The sequence below is a fragment of the Citrus clementina genome, unplaced genomic scaffold, assembly GCF_000493195.1.
Source record: "Citrus clementina cultivar Clemenules unplaced genomic scaffold, Citrus_clementina_v1.0 scaffold_2, whole genome shotgun sequence".
Taxonomy (NCBI): Eukaryota; Viridiplantae; Streptophyta; class Magnoliopsida; order Sapindales; family Rutaceae; genus Citrus; species Citrus x clementina.
This window is the reverse complement of record NW_006262688.1, coordinates 15,079,092-15,088,339: the sequence shown is the minus strand read 5'-3', so window position 1 is coordinate 15,088,339 and position 9,248 is coordinate 15,079,092. Positions and strand designations below refer to the sequence as shown.

General features: G+C 33.8%; 1 pseudogene; it reads right to left on the bottom strand.

Moving 5' to 3' along the window:
- Positions 1-364: 364 nt before the first annotated feature.
- Positions 365-3,083, bottom strand: LOC112101096 (annotated as a pseudogene).
- Between the last annotated feature and the right edge of the window lie 6,165 nt (positions 3,084-9,248).

Below are 9,248 nucleotides of genomic sequence, written 5' to 3'. Positions count from 1 at the left end.
ATAAAATTGCATGATCGATCAATTAAATCCTTCCTAATTTCTCAATAGCTAAATCCTAATTTTTTTTTGTCTCCTAAAATTACTGTCCATATTAAAATAATTGGCTAAGAATTCTTGCTTGCCTAATTGTAAATAGCCTCAAGACTATGGAACAAAAGAATTATTTCGTACCTGTATTGAGCTATTAACTGTGATTCTGATGTATAGAGGAATGGAATGGGATATGAGAAAATCTAAATGATTTTTGAAGAGGTAATAATTAAAGTTGATATGGGATTCAAATATCATACCAGAATGGAAAACAATAATCATGCCAGAATTAAAAAAGCAATAATTAACAACAATAATAATAACAATATCTTCCTAGGACTTAATTTCTTAATCGTGCAAACTGCAAGATTATTTAAATTAAATAAAAACTACAAAAACTTTACTAAAACTTGTCTATCTAAGTGCTGATTACAACGGGGGATCGCCACCCTTCAACTTATTTTTAAAAAGCATCCAAGCTCAAACGGCAAGGGATTGATTATTTAGCAGCAGGGTTTTGAGAAACATAAGCTTAATATCATGCTGATATCGGCACAGGATTAATAAACAGAGAAGCAATAAAATCTTTCAGCACTTCGGCAAAAGTGTAGCCATCGTCATACTTGTAAGTGACATCTGCATCCCTCGTAAGATTGAGAATTCGCATAAGGAGTGGCATTGGCACAACAGTTGGTCGTAGGCAATCCTCATTTATATCCTTCCATGCATTTGAAACTTGTTTCCGGAGCTCATTGTATGCTTCCTCTTCTGTTGCTTCATATTGTTTCATGTAACACTCTACGCTCGAGGCAACGTGCCCTCTGCTTTGTTCAAACTATATGCAAAAACAAAAACACATATATAAATAAATTTTGGTTGAAGAGAAATTATATTAATGGTAGCATTGGCACGATATATATTATATGTTTACCTTGTGAGACATTATGTCATTCATGAGTCTGTTAACTACAGAAGAAGCCCTAATAGATCTAGGATTGCTGAATAACCATTCAAAAGATTCTTTAGTTACAATGTCTCCCATGCCAACAAAAGATATGGTTGACAACATTAGGCTGGCAGAGGTAATCAATGCAACTGCCATGTACTCATCCACTGTCGGTACATAATTCTGATGACACCATTTGGCTTCAAATAAGTAATGCTTAACAAGATTCTTCATCTGGTCATGAGAAACCAAATATATCAGATCGTTGTAGCAATTAAGAATGAATTTATGCCTGATATCAATTTTTAATGAAATATTGAGGAGTACTTACCGCTTCTTTTGCATAATGGAGTCGATATAACTTTCCCTGAGAGGCCAAATCTTTCTCTACTTCATTGTAAACATCAATAAGGGCCCTATAACACAGTTTCATATACTCAGGAAGTTGATCTATGGCGTTGATATCCCACCTGAGAAAGAAATTGCTAGCCCATATCAATAATCGGAATTTAACAAAAATATACCAAATCTTGAGCATGAGATCTGAAATTAAATATGAGCGATTCGAACCTTTCAATAGCTGAAGTAAAAAGCTCAAGTTCTTCAATTTTCCCATACACATCATAGATGTCATCAATAATAGAAGTCAAAGAAAGCACTTTCGTAAATAGTCTTCTAGCAAATGAATATTGGGGCTCGAAATATACTCCTATTACCCAAAAGTAGAGCTCTGCAACTCTATCTCTTATGAAAGGCAGCTTATGCGTAAAGTCTAATTCTTTCCACCACCTAAATGAGACAACCATTTAGAAATTAATATTCCTTCAAAATAGGAAAGCTTAATTAAATTTACGGAATTGAAATAATTTTTAGAGCTTAGTTATTTACCTTGAAATATCACCGAGTTCCTTCTGGTGAAGCTTTTGCAATTTGTTAAAATCTAACTTTGCAAAGGTTAACAGAGCTTCGTTGTGGGAAGATTCTTCTTGATAGATAGGAATGTGCTGTCTTGCCTCAAGCCTTTGTAGGCCCTTGTGGATAGGCTGAACTAAGGCATGTTTGACTTGTTCAGCAAGTGGGGACCTGATTTGATGAGTCGCTATTGACTCTAGGTGACTAGTGGTGAAAGCAAGCGCTTCATCTAGTATATTTTCTTCATGAACCCTGAGATGCGTAGCTTCACACAAGCTTAACATTCCTCGAACATCTTTTGCAAGAGATGCCTTAAATTTCCCATCGCTGCCTTTGAACGTATTGAACACATCTGCTACCCCATTGAAAGATTAGTGCATCAAATGATTTCTGTTTTTGAATTTCATTTTTACTATTTTATACAAACATTCTTTTTGTAGCAATGACAATTAATAAGAATTTTTTGAATTGCTTTTCCGTGTCTTTCTTTTAGTTTTTTCTCTATTGGTTTCTGATTATGTCCAAATCAAGATAAGCAAATGCTTGATTTTTATTGGTTGGACAAAACTGCTTGTATCCATCGTAGTAGAAACATGTTTTTAGTTTTTTCTTTTTTTGGGGGGGAAGGTAGACAGCTCTTTACGTAAATTATAAAAGTAGAAAAGACAGTCAGAAGTACTAAGCTTCACCGAGCGGCAGCTCAAATGAGACGATAGCTTGGATGTATTTCTAACTATAAGATATAGTAATGCATGTTCTATGACTTCTCCAAGAGTTTTATTCGTTATGAATTGATTTCCATACATAACTTCTGTTACTTAACGAAATTAAAGGAAAGGCAAGTGAAACTGACATAACACATGTACAAAAGCTGCAAGTTGAGTTTCTCTTGCTCCTAAGACTTGGACATGAGTGGAGATGAAAGGGTTTTTACTAGGTATTTAAGAAGAGGAATAGGTGAGAAAAATACATACCAGCGGAAATTCTATAGCCATTTTGTCTGAACAATCGAAACTGAAGAGCGATATAATAGAGCTTATCATTTTCATTATCCCAAAGATCACCGTCTCGGTAAGCCTTGTGCATCTTTCAAGATTTCATCAATCTCACTTTCAAAATGGTAAGACACTCCTAACCGCTGAATTGCATCTATCAATTCAAGTGTATGTGAAGCCTTGTTAAGAGCTTTTAGCATTCTTCTAATTTCTTTCTTCAGCTCTAGATGCTTTAGACTTCAATCATCGGTTTCCTAACGAGATAGAAATTTGAAGAAACGAAGCTATTAGCGGGGAATGGAAACATTTTAGACTATGTGGATATTATCCGACGTCTCTACCACTACTAGAAAAATGGGCTTTACTGACACCAATTTAGTGTCAGTAATTACTTTTGCTGACACTTGTTAATTGTGTCAGTAATGCTCAAGCCAGAACACACTGACACTAATCTTTGGTGTCAGTGATTTTTGCGTCAGTATTTTGTGTCACTATAGTATCACCACCATAGTGATACTATGATGTTAGTATCAGTTGATACTATTTTTATGTCAGTATTTTGTGTCACTAGAGAGTCACAAGGATAGTGACTCAATCGCGTTAGCATTTAATGATACTATTTACATGTCACTGATTTATGTGACTACAGTATCAGGAATCCACTGACTCAGTAACATCAAAAATTCTTATCGTCATTTAAATAATTAGTGTCAGTATTAACGGTGCTATACCAGTTGTGTTTTATTTTTTTTAATGACATTATTCATGTTTATTTTACAATTAAAATAAACCCAAAATATATTAAACATACCAAATCTTGTAATGCAATTCACATAATACACATTTCAAATACATCAGTTAAATTAAAATAGTTCAAATACATCATTGTTTGGGGGTAAAAAACATGTTCAAGTACAAAATTAAGCTTTGAACAAGTAGTATACACGATAAAGTACTAAATTAATTTCGGAAAATTTAGCCAAGAAGAAAAAACAGATAACAATGTCACTGATTTTGGAGTCACTGATTTTGGAGTCCGCATATGCCTTCATTTTTTTTTTCCACCTACAAGTATATAAAATCAATTAGCACACCACAAAAAAATAAATCACAGATTTGTTTTAAGGAAAAATAATCATAAATTACTTGTATGTTTGATGAGCATAATTTATATACATATTTTACCATTTATTATATAATTGCTAGTTAATTTTATTTATTATTTTTAATTAATTGAATTATTTTATTGAATAGAGAATTAATTGGAGATTATGGATGAAAAGTACATAAAGAATAGTAAATGGATAGCATTAAAGATCAAGTCAATTTGTGGGGGCAATTAAATAGATGTGTATGAAATTCAATCCGAAGAAGCTGAAGCCAATAAAGTGAATTCTCCATGCTAGTGCAAACAAAGAAGAAATTTAAAGCTAAAGTGGCCAGCACGTGGAAAGCAAATGCATGGCATTCTAATATTTGGAAGCAATTTAAAGGGACCCACACTTGGCTTTCATAAATACAAAAGGAATCCTAAAGCAATTCTAAGAGTGATCACGTGTGAGAGCAAATCAAGTAAAAGGCCAAGCCTTTTGGCTTTAGGATTTAAGAGGTGGGGTCCATTTTAAATATTATAAAAGAGAGTTTTTGCTTTTAGAGGGAGTGGCTGGACGGAAAGAAGAAGAGAGAGCTGCCAGTGGAGGAGAATTCGGCTTTGGAAGAGAGCAATCCGCAGCAGCAATATTTCGGCTTCCCATGGCTGATTTTATTTCTTTTGTTGCTCTCAATTTAAGTATGTCTAGCTAATTTTCTTACACTGAGGTTAAGGATGAAACCCTATTTAATAAAATAATTATCTTTTTATTTAATTAATTCCCTATATATGTTCTTTGATGATTATGGTTTTTATTTCACATGATTAATTAGATGTTAATAAAATCTTTTCATCAATTCTGTCATGCATTATTGATTGTTATGATTAATATTCGATTAATTCTATGCTTGAATCTATAAAGTTTATACATGATTATCTTTGATTTTATGTCTTTCATTAAATTGTTTACATTGAGTGCTTAGGAAACTTTGACTCTTTGTTATTCAATATGTTTACATGAGATTCTTAGATGTCATATTATTAAGCAGAAAAAGAACCTACATTAGATTTAATTACTTGGGCTTAATTGTTATATCCATGAGATGACATAGATTGATTTCGAGTTGTCACTCTAAAATTGGGGATTAATTAATAATTAGATAATTACTAGTTGAATAGTGGTGGATTCTGAAACCTTGGTAATTCTTATCTTATTGAATTCTCCTTTATTTTAATTGCTTCCTTAGTTTAATTGGTTTAATTTTCTTAAAAACTCAATTTGCTCAACTAGGTTAGAATTAATATTAATTTTAGATTTAAATTAGACTTTTTAATTTATAACAATCCCTGTGGGATCGACCTCGTTACCACTATTCTATTTCTAGATTCGTGCGCTTGCGAGTATATTAAAATTTTCACAACAATGTTACCTCGCGATTGTAGGCTGTAATTAACTTGGCAACGTATGTAGCCCACTGATCACGAAGTCGCGAGAGGTCCTTGACAATGTATTCCTCAACTCCCTTGAACTTTAATTTTAAAACAACAAGTTATTCACCGAAAATCCTTGACTAAACTACTTAATTATCATTCATTTAAATACATTTGTGTGTTAACAATTAAAGCCAACAAATAAACTCCAACAATGTTACTGTTTTATCCAAAATTATATAGGTAAATACTGAACATCCTGATCATGGTAATTCCAAAAAAAAAAACAACTTGTGAACCCCAACAACAATAATATTTGATAGCCGAAGCAACTTGTGAACCCCAACAGTACGCGATTTAATACAAATATGGATGTAGATACAAAACCTTAATTAGGATGACAACTTATCCTCATCAAAGTAAAGTACAAGCAACGACACCATAGCACATCCCCACTAACGACTACTTTGCAACCCAAACAATTGTTTTGTGTTGGGATATGCAGTACATTGTGTATATCCCAAATCCTAATTCATGTCTATATGGATATTCATATAATCTATTCAACAGTATGCAACATAGTCACCATTATAAGTACCCTCACAGTTTATAAAATGCATACAATACGCAATAAAAAGATAACTGTAAAGAAGCACACAGGTGTTTGAGCTGATTCATTTCACAATAAATTAAAACAATATGATACAGTATTGTAAAAATCATTTTCAATACTTACATTATTTTTCAGAACGTTCACATTTGTGATGATATCTTGCATGTATTTCATCACATAGTAACTACATTCAAAGCTGCTCGGCTGCCTCGGACACTACAAGATCAAAATTACATTAATTTTTTACTGTACGTTAACAATAATTAGTTAGGTTTGTCTGATTTTTACCTTGACAGGTATCCATTGAACATTGGCCTTTGTATTAGAATTTAAACTCTGATGTATTCGAATCCCCCTACAATTAAGAGACATAGCTAAAGTTAGCAAATAATTAGCATAAAACATAAAAATAAAACAGCATGATCAAAGATACAAATAACAAACTTAACTGATTGACAATCTGTATTAGCTCTTCATCAGGACTACCTTCCAAAGGATCAAGGTAATAGGTTGTACGTCTCACCATATCAATTGCCAATAACACCCAGTGGGCACTAAACAAAGTAAAAATTGTTCTCACACATGAATTACAAGTAAAAGTGATTAATCTACAAATTAAAGAATATTACTAGCAAATGAAAAAGGTTATACCCAGGGTTATACGGGAATACGATGACTTGTCCCAATTCTGCCAAGCCTAACAGTTTTGAAATGTATTGAGTCCTGTCTTTGAAACTGACCCTTGGATATAGCTTCTCAAAAAGCCCAAACTGAACTGGTTTAGTACTTCCATTGCTCTCCATCTCCTCATACAGGTGTCTAAGAGGAAACAAATATATATAACGAAGTAAGTTTGAATATAGGAAACAAAATAATAGGGCCAAGTTTACTAAAACATAAGTTATGATTTACTGTGCTTGATCCATATGTTAATGATGCAGTTTGAGACCTCTTTAAACTCGATGATTTTAGCACAAATCATTTTGTCCAAGTGTGTTTCCCAAATTTCACCAAAGGTTCTGTGTCATGCCGAATCCTGATCAACCGAGGTAAAGAATTCTCGATGAATATGGTAAACATGTTCATATATTCACTCCTGTCATTCTTTCTTGATCGTGCTGCTGCCCGTGTATTCTTCATACGTACATTGAGGTCTTTTGCTGCTGGTCTGATGACTCGGGGTTCTTTTTTGGCTATTTCTGCTGGTCTGATGACTTGGGGTTCTTTTTTGGCTACTTCTGCTGGTATGATGACTCTGGGTTCTTTTTTGGCTACTTCTGCTGGTCTGATGACTGGTGGTTCTTTGTTGGGTACTTTGTCATGACAGGAGAACTGCTTATCTAGTACTTTAGGAGTTAGTCGAGGAGATCTTCTCGGTGTGGGCTTTGAAGTAATTTCACAGTCTACTTTTTCGAGGGTTTGTTGAGGAGTTGCTTGGGAAATTGTGGCGGGACTGTCCTTGATTTTACTCTTCACAGATTTTGGAGTCGACTTACCCGATGGGAAATCAGCCTTTGCAATAATCAAAATACATACCATTAGTAGTAATACATGCATATACAAATGGAAATAAAATAATGACATGTAACAGGCCATATACCTTTCTTTTTCCAAGAGTTTCAGGGGATTGTTGATCATTGTCAATCTGAACACCAGTGGAAGTTTTGGGCTTAGGAAAGTTAGAACTTCCAACTTCAGTATTGCTGTACGCATTTAACCTTGCATTCATGCGTTCTAATTGAGCAGACATGAATTGGAAACTCTCTTGATACATCTTTCTTTCTCTTGCTAACTCAGTGGCACCAGGGACATGAAAGTACATAGATGGGGTGACGAATTGCCCCACTCCTTGCACCCTACTTCCATTTGGCTGCTTCTGAAGAGCTTCACCTAGAATGTCATGTGACCCTTGTGATTGGAATGTTCCTTGTTCAACATGACTCTTAAGCTCATTCTACAAAAAAAAATATTGTAAATCCGCAATTACGAGTACAAGACATCAGCTAAACTAAACTAATATCCTTCTTGAATCTTTAACAAAGAGCAAATCCATATACAGTTCAAATTGAAACTACAGAAAATATTACAAGACAACACCTCAAACAAGTTTTAACCTTTTAATATGCGAAGAAATAAGTTCTGATGAAATCTTACTGAGTTTCTATCAATTGTAAATGTTGTCATACAATTATTACAAAAAGCAGTATATATGTACGTTAATATCTACCCCCACACACACATATTATAAAGAAAATTCATAAGAATTAAGTATACAAGTGACTTACTATTTTCTCAGCAATTGGCGTCACATCAGAAGCATATTTGCCATCTCGGTCTGCTCGTGCCATTAACCAAGCTTCACTGCGATCAATCTCCCGCTCAGAAACTCCACTCTCCTTTTTCTGTTACAAGGTGACATAAAACATAAATAATTGATTCTATTATATTATACGCATTAGATTACTTATGTTACTGTAATTACTCTATATTACCACACTTACTTTTCTATACAACATGCCACCATATCTTGTGCTACCCAAGCGATGGTTGTAGACATTCTTTGCTCTTTTGTCTTTTGCCTTCTTACTTTTTTCCTACACAAACAGTTTATATGAAGAACAAAAAGTTACCACTGATTATTAGTAACTACCAACAATTAAATCAGGTAATATTAACAAACAACACACCTGAAATTGTTCAGACAAAACTTTGTCAACAAAAAGTTTCCAATCTTCTTTTTTAATGCTTGGATATTCAATAGGAGGCAACCTTAGTGACTTTTGATCGTCCTTGTTAGGTAGAACGAATTCAGTTGCCAGTTCACAACAAAAGTTTCTTGATGCAACCCCCATCCACTTTAATACTTGGCTTTTGCATTTCAAGCTCAATTTGAATTATTTTTGTCAACCAATAACATGGATTAGCAACAACTTTAAAAAAATCTGGAAGTTATATAAAATCTTTAAACATACTATGAAACAAGAAAACAAAACCTGAAAATGAACCCACAAAGTTTCCTTCATCTCCAGTGGCACACGCCTCCAATCATCAAGTAAAATTGAAATTGTTTCACGTACAATGACTCCAATGTAACTCCTAAGATCATTTCTTCCCTTTCCAACCGGAACACCATAAGAATTGTACTCAATTGCAGCTTCATGACTAACTTCTTGTTTTTGCAAACCTTTTTTTTTGTTTGTTTTCTTCTCCTTGGTCTTCCGTCGAGCTCCG